Below are 18947 nucleotides of genomic sequence, written 5' to 3' on the forward strand. Positions count from 1 at the left end.
CCACAGCCTCATAGGGTACACTATTCAATCTGCTGGAACTATATAGTTTATATGCAATTACATAAATGCCATACTTGACTTCCATCTCAGATACATTGTTAAGCTTTAGTACTCTTCCATCCCATTCTGCTAGGGTTTTCTTCTGTAACTCATCCCGACCTAGGGTTTTAGTGGTTTTGGCTTTGCTGAGCATAGGAAAACCTATGATTTTATGTATCATCTTCTTGGTTATCAATACAGGTTTCTCCAACCACAACTAACCGTTGTGTACATGGCTTAGAACATATCTCACCCATTTAATTTGGAAATTCCTTGGTAGGTGCAAAATGTGGGTCAAGCCTTTTTCTTCTAAGTGCTTATGTTCAGGTTTTAGGGCTCCATCAACACATAATTTTCCTAGGGCATTGTCCATATCTAATGTACCAATTTCTTGAATAGTGCATTTGAAATGAGCACGAATGTCATTAATAAGAAGTAGCTTAGGTGGAATTTGCGATTGAGCTCTGTGTGGGTCAAGTGATTCAATAATTGCAGGTAGTAGTTTAAATTTTGGGGCTTTCCATTTGAATCCTTTCATGAGCATTTCAAAACCCCTTTTCACCTTGCTGTTGTTGGTGCTTGCAAATGCCATTGCTGCTCGATGGATGATAAATTATTCAAACAAATTCTTTATAGAAATTTTTCTTCAAATCACTTCGAATCACTGGCGTGCAACTAGAAATCTCTTAGCTCAAAGTATTCTAAAGTCATGGTGAAAAATGAAATCAAATTCTTCCCTTTTGATGGAAACACTATCATTAATTCTTGGTATGAAGGTGGCTAAGATGACATAGTTCTTGCTAGTCTATCATTGATTTACTCGATAAAACTTTGCAACTCGGTGGTTGAACAAAATCTTTGATACTCCCGACCTAGCTCGGTAAGGTCTTTAGCTAACCTTGCTTGGTAGATGCAACATGGTGAATGATAACTTTTCTTTGATCCTTGTATCTGAAATACTGATTTGATAATTTGCACTTTTTCACTCTGGAACTGCTTAAGATATGACTTGAAGATGTAATTCCTGATTCTTCTTAACTCTAATTAGAAATGGTGGAGTCACCCACTTCTTGAGTGACATGACCATTATTTGAACTATCTTGCTCAGTAGATTTAGGAGTCCACTGTTGTCTCATCTACTTCTGAATGTTATTAGCTTTAGCTTTCTTTTCATCTTCAATTCTTCCAATATTCATGTAATTCTTGGCTATATGAACAAGTTCAGTACATGTATAACATCTTATGGTTGTATCCTTCTTCCTTAGGTGATGTCTTGCACAGTTTATCCCAATGTGTCCATATTCTCCACAATAGTGACACCTTCACCAAGTATTGTAGTCCCAACCAAATATTTCTTTGGCAATTTGTTCTGCTAGATTGAATGTTTTTTATTTGCATTCAAATGCATTGTGACCTTGTTTCTTGCATTTGTGACATTTACCTTCAAATTTTGGTTTTTCTTTGCATTCATTAGCTTTGTGACCATGTTGATTGCAGTTGAAGCATTTACCATTGAATTTTGCCTTTCCATTACTCTAGCATTTGTTTGATGTATGACCTATCTTTCCACGGTGATTGCAAGTGGGTCTTTGATTCCTTTGGGCACCTTGTTTCGAGGTTTCACCTTCTTCCTTATAACCAAGTCCAGATTTACCTTTCTGTCTATGAAGATTCTGCTCACTTAGTTGATTTAATTGAGTTATGTATGTTTGAGATTTCATCATTCTTTCATTGATTTTACTTTCAGATCTCATATAACTTTGTAATCTTGCATTGATTTGTCTTTCAGTGATTAAATCATTTCTCAAACTTTCGTTCTTAGATCTTAGATTCATAACTTCTTCATTTGCATTAGATAGTTGACCTACAAGATCTTAATGCTAAAAGGATTGATTATTTCTTGCCTATAAGTCTTCATTTTCCTTGTTTCTCTATTCCAAAACTTCACATAGCCAAATTGATTGGATTTCTTGTTCTCTTTTAAGCTTTCTTACTTCTTCCTAGAGAGAACCATTCTTTACTAGGAGTTCCTTGATTTCTTTATTAGCTTCATTTGAATTGCTTGATGGTAAAAGTTCTTCAATATTTTCTTCAACATACTAATGATCATTCATTTGTCTTGCAAGTTCCTTCCTTCTCTTTAGAGATTGAGAAAGATGCTCTTTTTCTTCTTTGAGTTGAGCCATGGCCATTTCTAGATCTAGCTTTTCATTTTCAATAGAGTTGTCAAGTCTAAATATCTCCATTGTCCTTGATCTTTGCTCAAGCTGTCAAACTTTATCCTGAGAACCACAATGCTCTGATACCAATTGTTGGAAATAATCAAGACTAGCTAAGTTACTGAGAGGGGAGGGGTGAATCACTAACTTTGAAAACTTTGAATCAATTCAGGACTAAAAGCATTAACCATTTATTTATTTAATTTACTATATGCATGGAAAGATAAACATTCATAACACATGAACACAATGATTTGGTGACCCAGAAACCTTCCAATTAGAAAGTAAAATTGGGGTGGGGATGATGCCCACAAAATTTCAATACTGCAACATAAAGTTGGCATGTTAAGGCTTACAATGATCACTTCTAGTGATCTGCCCTGTTAGGAGCAAGTAGGATTGCTAGATCTACCTTGTTAGAGGATTTACAAACATATAGTGAAGTATGCACTCTGTTAGGAGATTTACAAAAAGACTATTAAATCCACCCTGTTAAAGGATTTATGAACTAATTCACCTATTAGGATGAAGTAGTGGATCTACTTATAACTATTTGCTGATAAGATCCTTTTTGCACTAATCACCTAATGTGATAGATATAACTTTTTTGCTTCTATATTGGCCTTGCCGCATTCTTTTCTTCCTCTGCTTTCTTTTCTTCTTTTCCCTTCTCTACTACTATCTTCTCTTCTCTCCTTTTTCTTCTCTCTTCTTGTGGAGTAGTGGCTTCTTCCTTGTATTCTTCTTCAAGAAAATCTTCAATCTTTTTGTACAAGTTTTTCCTTGATTTCATTATTCTTTGAACAATTTCATCCATCTTGTTTCAGAGAATAAAGAATGCCCTGTACTTAGGTGTAAACCTAGTATTATTCCTTTTGACTACTTTCTTTATTTGTTCCTTAGTCAAATCAGGCAATATGCTTGCTAGGGTTGATTCCCTCATCTCCTTCTCCATTTTCAAACAAAAATGCCATCCGTCTTCTACAATTTTAGACAATTCTTTTGGCAATTGTTCATCTAGTTCAAGAAGACTATACTTGAACTATGTCATCATTCCACAAACTGTTTCCTCTATCTTATTATGTTCTTCTTTAGTAAATTTATTGAAATCAACTTTATTTAAGTTTCTTAAATCACCATTTCCAATCTTTTTACATAGAGTATCAACTAAAAAATGGCTTACCTTTTCAGATTGATCTTCTTCATCAGTATCAAGTTGAGAAACATATCTTCTTCTTTTCCTTAGATCTTCTTGTATTTCCTTAATTGGTTTCTTATTTTTAACTTCCTTTGTAGCCTTTTTAGTGGAGGCCCTTGTTGCAGCTCAGGTTGTTGGCTTTTGAGGTGATGGCATAGTAGATTTCTTTGGTTTTTGCTGAGCTAGAGGCTATTCTGTTGCCTTCCTTTTCTTTGACTTAGCATTAGTTGGTGCTTCCTTGGCTTCTTCTTCCTCTGCACCTTCCTCCTTGTCTTCACCTAGGCCTTGGGTCAATTCCATTTAGCCTTGTTCTTGTTCATCTGCATCATCATCATTGTCATCTTCATCTTCTTCTGCTTCAACCTCAATTCCTTCACCAAATTTCTTCTTAATCTTTTTCAACAATTTATCTTTCTTCTTTAATGTGGAGGCAGTCTTTAGCTCCATGTTTAACTTTGATCTTACCACATCATAAGTGCCAAAGTGTGGAGCACTTTTATCTATTTCTTTTGCCAATAATGTAGTTATTACTGTAGAAACCTCATCTATATTGATTTCATATCCAAATGGCCTTAGCCATCTCACTCTTGGAATTACTGCTTGAATATAGGTAAAATCAATGTCAACTAAGAAGCACAAATCATTAGTATATTTTTCCAGTAAGGAAATTGGTTTTCTTGATCTTTGCTTCATGGATTTCTTGAAATCCTCAAAATAACTTGTCACCAGTGTATCAAAATTTTCTCCAATCTATTCTATATATTCATTAATTTGGGCAATGATAGTCTTATCATTCCTACATGTAACTTTTCCAAAAGAGGGAAACTCATTCTGAACATAAAAGAATATACAAACTAGAATTGCTCCAAATTTGCATTGAGCACCCTTTGTTCTTCTTATGGCAGCTAGGTTTTCAGTAATCTATTGTAGTTGCAATTCTGCAAGATCATAAGTATGATCCTTTTTCACCAATTTGTAACCTACATCTACTGCAATACATGGCACACTATTAAGTCTACTGGATTGATAGAACTTATGGGCTATGACTCTAATAGCAAACTCAACTAGAGGATCCTGGATGGTGTGAATTGTCATTCCTGTTTTATTCCACTGAGCACTAGTGTTCTTTTCAATAACCTCCTTCGATTCATTTCTTAAGGTTTTGAACTGATCTAGGGTAGGATACCCAGTTACCCTATGTATGATTCATTTGGTTAATTTAATGGGAATATCTTCCAACCAAAGAATTCCACCATGAATTTTGCTTAACACAAGTTTAACCCATTCTGTCTTGAATATGGTGGGAAATCTCAAAACTCGGTTCAAACCCTTCCTTTCAAAAATTTTGAATTCATCTTTTAAGACTCCATCTACGAATTTTTTTTGATAGGCTTGTCTTATCTCCATATCTCCTAGGGCTCGTATCTTACAATTGTATCATCTTCTTACGTCTTGAACCATTATAACTTTTGGGGGTATTTGGGAGAGAGCTTCGGCTGGGTCATTTTTGTATGCAACTTCAAGGATGGGATGAAACTTAGGTTGCTTGACCTCATTTGACACTAACTAAACTTCAAATGACTCTTTCTCCTCAGTTTTCTTGGAACTTGATGCCATTTATGCAAACTATAGTTTCCTCTTTATGAAATATGAAATTGCGTAGCTCAGTCCAAATGAAAATACCTCAAGATTGATGGAAATGCATTGAGAGATGTTGCAATCTACTTGAAATACTAAATCTTCTGCTATGAAGTCACTCTACTCTCTTTCTCTTCTTTGCTTCTTGATCGTGATGAGGAAAACTAATTGGAATCGCAATAATATACCCTATTTTCATCACATTAAATGCTCAACTTCCAACTCAGCTTCTAATGGATTTTAACATTACTCATCTTATACTACACTTCCACTTTACTCGGCTTGCATTGGAGTTAACCAACTCGGCATCAGTTATCAACTCGATCGTTGTTAGGAACTTGGTATGTGTTGGATTTTAGCTCAACAACATCATTTAGATTTTGTCTTGGCATCTTCTCTCATGTAGATTTATACTTTGCATTGCTTCTTTGTCTTGGGACTGATGTGTGATATAACTTTGTATATCAGTCCCATATACTTCTCATGCTTAGTTTGATGAAGTGTGATTACTTGACCCATTGGGTGAAGTGATCCCTCCACTTGATGTGTTGCACTCATCTTTCTTTTTCCAAGTCTTATTCATTTGCCCACTTATCTTTTTGACATCAATCTTTTCTTTGCCTTTATTTTCTTCAGTCTTGGGTGCCTTTGACCTTGTAGGACAGTTTCTACTAGTATGCCTAGTTTTTAGACAACTGAAACATGTAGTTTGGCTCAACCATCTTTTATAGTTTCCCTTGAAATGTGTTCTTATGCAATTCTGGGGTGTATGTCCATATTCTTGACAATAATGACATCTATACCTAGTGTTGTAATCCCAATGATAGTGACTTTCGTTTCCTTTTGATTTTGTTGGTTGATTTGATGTCCACGTAGGCTTTGATCTAAATTCAAATGCTCTATGTCCATACTTCTTGCAATTATGACAATCTCCTTCAAATCTTTGAGTCATTGTGGCATTGGATCTGCAATCTTGTGTTATATGTCCTTGCATGTTGCACTTGTGACAATAACTCTTGCTCTTGGGTGTATTTGTCTGATTAAATCTCTTACTCCTCCAAATATTAGTAGTATGTCCCTTTTTATTACATTAATGACAAGTGGGTTTAGAATCCTTACCTTTGTCACTTCTTTGTTCAACACTCTTTGACGATTCTCCAACTTCAGTGCTGTTGTATCCAAGTCCTGATGTATCATGGGCAGATTTTGGGGATTTCAGCAACTATTCAAAATACTTGATGGCTTCACTTGACTTGTTGAGATTCTTTGCTACCTCTTTTTCTTTTTTTAATTCATTCTTTAGTTGTTCATTCTACATCTTCAAAGTAGAAATCTCAATATCTTTCATATTGAGTTCATGGTGAAGGTTCATCATTTGGGCAAGTGTGTCCATCTGCATGTTTGAGATCCTTGATAATTCAGTACATTTTTCTTGAAGTCTATTTGCAAGATTTATTTTGTCATTTTCCAGCATGACTTTGTCATCAACTGCTCTTTTCCTTTGTTCAGTGATTTCACATAACATTATGGCCTGTGATTCATGTTCCATCTTGAGAGATCTTATCTCTTCTACTTGAACTTTGTTTTTCTCCATCGATTCTACTATTGCTGCATCAAAATCTTTGGTGTCTTCATTGGCACACAGTTTTGTGGTATCAGTCTCCTTACAGTTTATATCATTTTCAGCTATGGCTATATCCTTTCTTTTCTTCAAGGATTTTCTCAATTCCTCCCTTGCTTCCTCTACTTTGTGTAGAGAAAGTTGCACATCAATCACTTGATTGTCAATAATCTTCCCAAGTTTGAAGACTTCCATCTTTAGATCTTTTTCTCCAAGTTGTTAGACTTCTTCTTGTGAGAACATTTATTTGATACCAATTGTTGAAATATTCAAATATGAATATATCAAACAGTTATGAAAATCACATAAGCATCACCACATAACACTTAAGATTTTGGTAACCTAGAAACCCTCCAAAAATAAGAAGATAAAACTAGGGTGGGGATGATACCCACAAAATCACTGCAGTAGTAATATTTAACCACTTCTGATTGTCTACCCTGTTAAAGGCCTGCCTTGTTAAAGACTTTACACTGTATCAATAGTGACCTAGTTAAAGGATTTACAAACACTTTACATGAAGTGTTACCCTGTTAAAGGATTTAATCACCTATTTAAAGGATCTACAAAATAGTTTTTAAGCTAACCTATCTCCATAGGGTTTTTCATTCTAATACAATTGCTAGAGAGTATTAGGTACAATAAACCTGATAGCTTGCAATCCTTCATTTTCTGAATATAGGCACTTGATCTACTTTCTCTAATCTTGATCCTTTGAGATTTGATACTCTTTTCTCTAAAATAGTGTTCCTTCCACACCCTTGTACATTCACTTCTCTTTCTAATGAGATTTCATCTTCCATATAAAGACATTCGAAGACTTAGGATTAGGTATGGATCTATGATCCATATTGAATCTTTGCTTCCCACTCATTCCTTGCACTTTTCTTATTAGTTGCATGCCTTCTCCATTTTTCTTATTGGTTGCATGTAGATTGCATAGGAAATACAAAATATTTGATCTTATCATTTAATCCTTCAAGATTCATCATATGTCAACCATAAAAATGGTTTACATATGAATCAATGAAGTTACAAACTCATATGTACATTCTGTGTTACTCGGCACTTGCTGATTCCAGATGCTTGGCACTAATAACGAACTAGCTTACTTAGCTCTTGTTGCATTTTTGTATTGCTCGGCATCATCTATGACTCGGCACTTAAATATCTCTCAGCACTTGTATCATGCTCGGCACCTAAAGTCACTCTGCACTTGAACTTTACTCGGCACCTAATCTTTACTCAACACTTGAAGGCTACTCGACACCTAAAGATCACTCGACACCTGAAGTCTTTCCTGACTTGACACATGTTGTGGCTCAGCATACATGGTGTACTCAGCTTCAATATAGAAACTAGTTAATTGTATTGGAACTCAAGTGTCAAAAACCATTATGAGGTTAACAGAATGCAACATGTCAATACTCTCCAATGCATAGGATACTCCCCCAATGTAGTATTATCAATAGTGATACTAACAAATTTTCTCTCTTTTAGGAAATTTAGATGAACAATGACCAAACTCATTACATTTAAAAAATTTAAATATATTATTAGAATATTTTTCTCTTCTCACAATTTAAGTGTTATACCTTCTTCAATATTATTGTCTTCATTAGATTTGTTTCTACTTCTACTAACAAAATCTCTATGTGTATTTGTGCTTCTAGACATGCTTAACTGAACATTTAAGGCACTGAAGGCTATCTCAATTCTATTTAGATCTCCAAATTGTCTCAAATCTTCTTTTGTTTCTTCCAATCTTCCAAGGAATGTCTCCTTAGAAAAATCTTTAGTGCAAGGGACCACTAGTTCAATCGTCTAAGCTACTTGCTTGAATGGTCATGTTAAAGTTTTTAGAATCTTCCACATCACTTTGTCTTCTTCATTGGTTCCACCATATGACTTGATTCCTACAAAAATTTCTCATACACTACCAATATAGCTTCTTATAGATTCATCTTCCATAAATTTAGAATCTTGAAATTGGCATATCTAATTATGCAATTTTACTCTATTTGTATGTGTATCACCTTCAAAAATAGATTCTAATGGTGTCCAAATATTATGAGATGTTTGAAGTTACTTTACCTAATCATATTAATTCTTAGGAAGAGCTGATAGTAAAGCTTCTCTAACTCTCATATTTTATATATAAAATCTCTCTTTGTTTCACTACATTCTGCAAGCTTCTCTTCTATCATAATTTCCTTCTCACTCTTTGTCAAGAGCCAATATCCCAAACCCATACATAATAGATGAGTTTTCATCTTCTCCTTCCAAGTATCATAGTTGGTCCCATCAAATATAGGACTATCCTTTCTTAAAAGATTCATCATCAATCTCTCAAATATGTCAAGATTATCCTTTAAGGACTTGATGCTCTGATACCAATTATTAGAATATATAGTTCACCAATATAACTAAAAGGTGGGGCTGGGGGGGAGGATGAATCAATTATAAAAATAATATCTCAATCTTCAATATAATAAAATTTAACCATGTGAGCAATATAATTAGAAACCATAATAAGATACTCATGCACAATTAACACCAGAAATGTTATGTAGCGAAAATCTTGATCAGAAGGAAAACTCTGGTGGGGATGGTACCCACAAGATGATATACTAATATAAATATTCCTTTTTAGAAAATGGACCCTATTAGGAGTCTATAAGAATATTCAGTACATATCATTCCCTATTACGAGATTTTGAATCCCTATTAGGAGATTCCAACTCCATTAGGAGTTGTGGATGATAGCTGGACCCACTGTCCAAACAACTTTAGGTGCAAAACCAATGAACCAAATGTCCAAATGATCTTTGTATTATCCCATGCAAAATAATAGAAATGAATAGTACTTCTCCTTCCTTTTTCTTTGTCTTATCAATCAGACTTTTTCTCCTTCTAATCATGTAACTAGATCACACAATTCACATCCAATAATCACTTGGATCTCTTACACACATTCAACAAACACTCTACTCCTTTTCACACTTCATACTTGTTCAACACATTCAATATTTTTTATAAACAAGGAAAACATCTTTCCTTCATATTGTATCTTCAAAATAATTCCTTGACAGTGTTGGAATGTTCAAAATGGGAAGAGTACTTCTAGAGGGGGTGTGGGGGAGGGGGGTTGAATCAGAAGTATCACACTTTTAACCTTTTTTAATACTTAAATCAAATAATTGAAAAGTAAATTGCATGCGTGTAAACATATAAATGAACATAACGTAAACACATGCAATAACACATAACACCAGATTTGATAACCCAGAAACCCTCTAGGAATAAAAAGGTAAAATTGGGGTGGGGATGATACCCACAAAAATTATTGCAGCAATAAATGTTTGACCACTTTTGATGGTCTGCCCTATGAAAGGCCTACCCTATTAAAGGCTTTACACTATATCAATAGTGACCCGATTAGAGAATATACAAACACTTTACTTGAAGTGTCACCCTGTTAAAGGATTTACAATAGGTTGTTAAACCCACCTAATACAATAGTATTTTCAATCACCTTCTCCAAAGGTTTTTCTATCTAGCTATTAAGCTAACCTATCAATATAGGATTTCAAACTTCTAATACAACGGCAAGAAAGTATTAGAACAATGAACTTGATGGTATGCAATCTCTAATCACTGGATTCGGGTGCTTGATCTTCTCTTCTCTGATGTACCCTTGCTTGATTTGATCTCTATTCCTATCTGTTGTGTTGTTCTGATCAACTAGATGTATAATTGTTGCTTTGTTGTTCTAAGTCTTATTCATGTCATTACTAAATTTCTCTATAGTCTCCCCATACACTATTCTCTTCCACACTTACAATGGGGTTTTCAATCTCCTTTTAAATATTGTGAAGACTTAGGGTTAGGTATGGATCTATGATCCATATTGAATCTTTAAGTTCCTGCTTATTGCTTACATTTACCTCATTGGTTGCATGCTGATCACATAGCAAATGTAAAATATTTGATCTGATCCTTTTTCTCCTTTGAAATCCTTCTATGTTAGCTCCAAAAATAGTTTACATCTGAGTTTGTGAGGGCACAAACTCATATGTTGATTATGTGTTACTTGGTACATACTAGACTACTGATGTTTGACACATATACTATCCCAGCTTTCTCAACACCAACTATCACTCAGCATCTATATGTCACTCGGCACTTATATACTACTTGGCACATGAAGTCACTCGGCAACTGTTGAAAAAATGACTTGGCACACACTGTGACTTGGCATACATAGTGTACTCGACATCAATGTAGAAAGTGATTAAGTGTGTTGACACTCAAATGTCAAAACTATCTTAGCCCAACAATCTCTTCCTTTGACATGAGTGTCAAAAACACTTAACTAGACATCACTAATTTGTCCTTATGAATACCTTATCCACAAAATTTCAAAATTGTTCAAAATACCTTAACTCCCCCCGAGCTCATTTTGCCTTGACATTTTTGCAACCAAAATTTTGTGCTGAATGTGCCTGATACTCTTTGTCTTTTGCCCTATTCATGTGTGTTGATTTATTCATGTCTCTCCCAAAACATTATTTCTCCTTGTGAAAGAATGTATTCAAAATTTATAGTATTCTCCCCCTTAGTTATATCTTCATCAAAATATTGTATCTTCCTTAAAACATATATCTCTCACTTTCCTTATTATCATTTCTTCCCCTTTTTGACACTTATGTCAAAGGGTTCTAAGGAGTAATACCATACTTAGCCAAAAAGTTACTATTTACCTCCATTATTGTTTTCAGAGCTACATCCCAATTCTCTAAAGTAATGTCAAGTGAATTGTGCTAGATGGCAGTCTTTGCAACAAGGTGTAAACGTCCATCAAGTGTGGAAAGATTTGGATCTTTTTTTAAAAATTGTTTCAACGTACACTTGCTCCTTGTGGAGGACTTCTAAATGTGGGGTTATGGAGGATCAGATTTGCATCAATTTAGCCTTAATATTGGCTTCCTCTACTATTAGTATAGCTAACTCCCTTTTTGTGTGAAGTGATTATGCAAAATGCTTCTCACTTTGACCTGGATCCTTAGGTAATTGCATGCTAGAAATTTTCAAATTTCTTTCCAAGATCATTATTCTTTGATTTGTTTCTTGTGTGAAATTGGAAATATCACACAGCTTCTTGTACAATGAAAAAATGTTTTCAAGGATAATTTTGACCTTATCTATTTTATTGGCCAACTCAACTTGGTCAAGTGATATTCCACTTGATATCTTCTCATTTACTTTTCCTTGAAATTTTCTCTTAGACCATTCCATGAGTTTAACATTGGTATCCTGGTCTTCATTGGTCACCTAGTCAACTATATTTGATAGTTTCTCTATTGTTGGCTTTGCTTGATTTGGTGACTGCAAGCTAAAGGCATCCATAAAAATGTCCTTAATGTTATGAAGTGTATGCTTATGTTTGAACTCCTTTCTCAGTATTTCCTACCTCATCCTTCTATCTAATGCATTTTTCATTTCAGTCATTTGTGCCATCATGATGGTCTTGGAATCATAGGAAGGAATTAGAATATCTTCATCTAATTCAAGGTCTCCATAGTGAAGTACCCTTTCCACTCTAGTTGAACTCAAGCCTAGAGTTGAGAATTGCAAAGGAATGGCTTCAATGCTCGGCTTCTAAATGGTCTTTGTAGGAGTGCTAGTCTTTGGTAGTTCTACTAGTGTTTGAATGGTGGCCTACTCCTTTTCTTTTGAGGTATCCTCTTTTTCATTTGACTTCCTTTCCTCTACACTTCACATCTAAATAGTATCATTTGTTGCACTTGGTGGAGGTGGTAGTGAAAGCATCAAAATATTAGTACATGTAGTTGTATATGTGAAAGGTGGTTCCTTAGGTTTCACCTTTTCTCTTTGTGGTGTTGCTATTGCCTTTTGTAACTCATCAACACTCACCAATATAGGGCTTGTACATAACTGTGCTTATAGATTGGATTGGTCAAAGATCTTGGAGAGATCCTCTGCAGTACGGGGATTGATGTTCTAAGGTGAATTGTCAAGAACATCCTTGATAATTATTGTCTCTGCAAGTGTAATGGTTACATGAGGTGGACTAGGAGGTGGAATTTTTGTGTCTTGCATACTATGTTCATCTTCTTTCTATTGATCAATAGTTTCCATATCTTCTCCTTTCACTGATTCCTCCTCTTCTTTCTCCTTATTCTCTTCCTCTCCTTTTTCTTCCTCACCTTTCTTTTCCTCCTCTTTTTTTTCTTCTTCCTTCTTCTCTATTTCCTTTGTTTCTACCTCTCCTTTCTTCTTTTCTTCTTTCTTTTCCTCTACCTTCTCTTTCGCACTAGTTTATGCCTTATTTGTTTTCTCTACCTTATCATCTGTTATTTTATAAATTGCTTTCCACAATTGTGTGGAATTATTCACAACATTCTCTATCTTGTTTTGAAGATTGCAAAAGGCTCTATACTTTGGTGCAAACTTACCACTATGTTTCTTGTTTTCCTTTTTTATTTGAGCCTTTTTCATGTTAGGCTTTATGTGAGCTAGGGTAGATTCTCTGATCTCCCTTTCCATCTTTAGACAATAATGCCATTTATTCTCAACTATCTCATATAGTTCCTTGGGCATAGGATTGTCAAGTTCTAGAGGTGTGTTTTTAAATTCTCCCATCATGGCATACATAGATTCCTCTACTTTATTCCACTCTTCCCTACTAATTTTATTAAAATTAAGAGACTTTAAATCATTTAAATCTGCATTTTTAATCTTTTCACAAAGTTTGTCAATTGCAAATTTTGAAGGATGACTTACCACTTTAAGCTGGCTAATGTCCTCTGATTCTATTGTTTCTTCATCATCAGTATCTAGCTAGGCAACATACTTCCTTCTTTTCTTGGGCTCTTTAGCAGGTTATTTAGTGGCTTGCTTCTTCTCTTTTGATGCCTTTTTTTCCTTTTGAATGGATGCCCTTGTTACTGGAGCTAGCTTGGTAACTTTCTTCAGATTGGGTTGAGCTATAGGCTGATTTTTTTCCTTTCTCTTCTTTTTCTTGGTAGATGTATGTGCTTCCTTGACTTCTTCTCCCTTGGAACCTTTGTTCTTGTATTTCACTAAGCCTTGTGTCAGCTCTACTAGGCCTTGCTCTTTCTCTTCTTATTCATAACTATCCCCTTCTACTTCTTCTTCCTCTTCTTCTCCTACTTCTCCTTCAATGCTTGCTCTAAATTTCTTCTTTATCTTCTTTACCATCTTGTCTTTCTTCTTGATAATAGTGGTTGTCTTTAATTTAGTCTCAACTTTGGACTCAACAACATCATATGTTCCAAAGTGAGGAGCTACTTTATCTATTTCTTTTGCTAGCAATGTTGTGATTGTTGATGAGGCTTCATCTACATCAAGCTGATATCCTAATGGCCTTAGCCATCTTACTCTTGGTATTGCTGCCTGGATGTAGGTGTTGTCAATTTCAACCAAGAAACATATGTCATTGACATGTTGCTCTACCAATGAAACTAGAATTCTAACCCTTTGCTTCATAGACTTCTTAAAGTCTTCAAAATAACTAGTCATCTGAGCCTCAAACTTATCTCCCATCTTATAAATAAATTCATTAATTTATGTAATTGTATTTTTTTTGGGGTTCTAATTCACCTTTCCTATAGAAGGAAATTCTTCCATAACATAAAAGAATACACACATGAGAACTAAACCAAATTTGCATTGGGCACCCTTTTATCTCCTTATCACTCCTAGGTTTTCATTAATTTGCTACAACATAAGTTATGACAGATCATGTGTGGTCTTTCTTCGCTAGTTTGTATGCAACATCAACTGCTATATAAGGTATGTTGTTCAATCTATTTGATTGGTAGAATTTTTTTGAAATCACTCTAAAAGAAAAATCTAGAAGAGGATTAGTGACAACATCAATAGTCATTCCCCTCTTATTCCATTTGGCACCCATATTCCTCTCAATGATTTTGTTGGAATCATTGTGTAGGGTCTTAGGCCAATCTAGGGTTGGGAAACCCATAACCCTATGCACTATCCTTTTAGTGATCTTTACAGGTCCTATTTCTAGCAATAAACATCCATTATGAATTCTGCTAAGGACAATCCATATCCACTCAGTTTTGAATCATGTAGGGTAAACTAGGGAATTGGTCAAACCCTTCTTCTCAACTATCTTAAAATCCTTTTTCAATACCTTTCTTTCACATATTTTATCATAAGTTTGGAATATTTCTAGGTCACCTACTACACCTATCTTGCAATTATAGCACATCCTCAAATCTTGAACCATGAAAACTTTAGGTAGAATAATGGATAATGTGCCAGTAAGGTCATTTTTGTAGGCAACTTTTGGGATTGACTTAAATGTTGGTTGTTTTACGTCACTACTAACTAACTGAATCTCGTGACTCTCTTTTCCTTTGGGGTTCCTTGAACTAGAGGCTGTTTTACTCAACTAGGCTTTAAATGTATTAAAGTTTTAACTTCTGCATAGCTTAGCACTTGATAAATACCTTTAAATCGATGAACTTGTGCAAAATTGTTGTTGAAATCCATGCAAATGATTGTTAGGTTGCTGCTTAATCACTTCTTCACTCTTCTCATTTTTTCTCTATGTTTGAATGGTGTGAAAATAAAAAATAATTGACCTTATACCTATCAAAGATCTAGCATTAAATGCTTCATGTATATAGCTATAAACTTGGCACTTGAAGGTTTCAATATGACTCGGCTCCTATTGTATTTCATTTACTTATCCTCCACTAGGCTTCTACTTCACTGGCTTCAACTATTAGCTTGATCGCTATTAGAAACTTGGCATCCATTGGAGCTTTTACTCCGCATCTGAGGAAAGTTTGGCAGTATTGGCAAAAACTTTAGATTTTGACTTGGCATCTTTGCTCATGTACATTTCTTCCTTGTAGTATTTCTTTGTCTTAGAACTGATGTATGATATAACTTTGTATATCAATCCCATACACCTTTCTTTTTCTTAGTTGGATGAAGTGTGATCACTTGACCTCTTGGGTGAAGTGATCTCTCCATTTGATGTATGGCACTCACCTTTCTTTTTCCAAGTTTTATTCATTTGCCCTCTTATTTTTTCAACATCAACCTTGTCTTTTCCTTTGTTGACTTCTGCCTTGGGTGCTTTTGACTTTTTTGGGCAATTCTTGCTAATATGACTAGTCTTCAAGCAACTAAAACATATAGTTTGGCTCAACCATCTACTATAATTCCCTCTAAAATGTGTCTTTATGCAATTTTTAGGAATGTGTCCATACTCTTGACAATAGTGATAGCTATACCTAGTGTTGTAATCCCAATTATAGTGATGTGCATGGTTGTTTCCTCTTGCAAGCTAATTAGGTGTCCACATAGGCTTTCATCTGTACTCAAATGCTCTATGTCCATCTTTTTTGTAGTTGTAATAGTGTCCTTCAAATCTTGGCATCCTCATGGTCTTTGTCCTATGTTCATGTGCTTGATGTCCTTTCTTTTTGCACTTGTGACAAAAGCTTTCTTTCTTAGGCTTATCATGTTGATGATTGTTCTTGCTCCTATACACATTAGAGGTATGCCCCATTTTACCATAGAAATGACAAGTAGGTTTAGTATTCTTGCCTTTGTTACTCCTTTCTTCTATAGTCTTGGATGATTCTCCTTGTTCAGTGTTGGTGTAACCGAGTCCTGAAGTATCATTACTAGCCATTGGTGATTTTAGTAGTTTCTCAAAGTACTTGATGGCTTTACTTGATTTATTGAAACTCTCTACTATCTCCTTTTCTCTCTTCAACTCATTTTGCAATTGTTCATTCTACATTCTCAAGGTGGAAATCTCAATGTTCTTCATGTTTAACTCATGATGAGCATTCATAATCTGGCTTAAGGTGTCTAGCTACATGTTTGAGATCCTTTCAAACTCAATTATTTTCTCCTCCAATCTATTGGTAAGATTTCTCTTGTCATCTTCTATCATGGCCTTGTCTTCAATGGCTCTCTTCTTTTGTTCAATCACTTTACAAAGCATTATGGCTTGTGATTCTTGTTCAAGCTTGAGTAATTTTACTTCTTCAGCTTGTGCTCTATTTTTCTCTATTAGTTCTACTATTGCTGCATCAAATTCATTGGAATCTCCATTGGAAAACACTTGTGTGTTATCAATCTCCTTGTAGTGTATGTCATTTTCAGCTAGGGCTATATCATTCCTTATTTTTAAAGACTTGCTCAATTCTTCTCTGGCTTCTTCCACTTTGTGTAGAGCTAGGTGCACATCAATCACCTAATTTTTTATTAACTTCCCAAGTTTGAAGACTTCCACTTTTAGATATGTTCCCTAAGTTGTTAGGCTTCTCATTGTGAGAACATAGCTCTAATACCGATTGTTGGAATGTTCAAAATGGGAAAAGTACTTATTGGGGGAGGTGAATCAGAAGTATCACACTTTTAACCTTTTCTAAGCCTTAAACCAAATAATTGAAAAGTAAACTGCATGCATGTATACATATAAATGAGCATAAATCAAACACATGCAATAACACATAACACTAGATTTGGTAACCTAGAAACCCTCCAGGAATAAGATGATAAAACTAGGGTGGGATGATACCCACAAAAATTACTACAGCAATAAATGCTTGACCACTTCTGATGGTTTGCCCTATGAAAGGCCTGCCCTATTAAAGGCTTTACATTGTGTCAATAGTGACCTGATTAGAGGATTTACAAACACTTTACTTGAACTGTAACCCTATTAAAGGATTTATAATAGGCTATTAAACCCACCTAATATAATAGGATTTTCAATCACCTTCTCCAAAGATTTTTCTATCTAGTTGTTAAGCTAACCTATCAATATAGGATTTCTAACTTCTAATACAATGGCAAGAAAGTATTAAAACAATGAACCTAACAGTATGCAATCTCTAATTTCTAGATTTAGGCACTTGATCTTCTCTTGTCTAATGTGACCCTTGCTTGATCCAATCTCTATTCTTATCCCTTGTGCTATTTTGATCAACTGGATGTATAATTATTTCTTTGTTCCATTAAGTCTTACTCACTTCTTTATTGAATTTCTCTATAGTCTCCCCATACACTATTCTCTTCCACACTTACAATGGGGTTTTCAATCTCCTTTTAAAGATTGTGAAGACTTAGGGTTAGTTATGGATCTTGATTCATATTGAATCTTTAGGTTCCTATTCATTCGTTGCATTTACCTCATTGGTTGCATGCCTTCTCCATTTTTTTGATTGGCTACATGTTGATTGCATAGGAATTTTAAAAGATTCAATCTTATCCTTTTTCTCCTTTTAAATCCTTTGATGTCAACTTGAAAAATGGTTTACATCTTAGTTTGTGAGGGCACAAACTCATATGTTTATTTTGTGTTACTCAACACATACTAGACTACAGGTGCTCGACACATATACTATCCTAGCTTGCTCAGAACCAATTGTGACTTGGCATCTATTTGTCACTCGTGACTTATATACTACTTGGGACCTAGAGTTACTCAGCACCTATTGAAATCCTAACTTAGCATACACTATGGCTTGGCATACATAGTGTACTCAGCATCAATTTTGAAAGTGATTAAGTGTGTTGACACTCAAATGTCAAAACTATTTAAGACCAACAAAGTGGGCCTTGAGGCTTTCCCAATTAATTATAATAAGATAAATAAATAACGTTTAATTGTAATAGCACTATCAGCTCATAGTCTATACAACTTATCACACACACAACACTACGGCACGCACACTTGTTGATGTCATCATTAGACTATCATAAGTCACTAGTTGATTGTGCATCAATAGATTATATTTTTGCTAGAAGATATAGTACAAACATCAACAATTGCTTCTCAGGTACTTTGTCTCTATACTACTCTCTGTAAATCAAGTAGAACTTCTATACATCTTGACTTTCATTCTATGCATTTAATCACATCATTAGGATATAGTAAAGAATATGTCTATAAATGCGCATCACTAGAAAATCAAACTATTTTTTGTACAACTAAGATATATATCTACTACTTTTTCAGTCTTCACAAACTTACTACTATGTTGACATTAATGAAAAAAACACTCATGAATCAAACATGTCAATACTCTCCAATGCTTAGGATACTCCCTTGAAGGAATATCATCACCATTCATGCTAACAAAAATATTGTAGCATCCTAGACTATATGCATAGTATCCAAAAAGTGTTG

The sequence above is a fragment of the Cupressus sempervirens genome, chromosome 10 (genome assembly GCF_028749045.1).
Source record: "Cupressus sempervirens isolate cs-2001-9-10 chromosome 10, ASM2874904v1, whole genome shotgun sequence".
In the NCBI taxonomy this organism is placed as follows: Eukaryota; Viridiplantae; Streptophyta; class Pinopsida; order Cupressales; family Cupressaceae; genus Cupressus; species Cupressus sempervirens.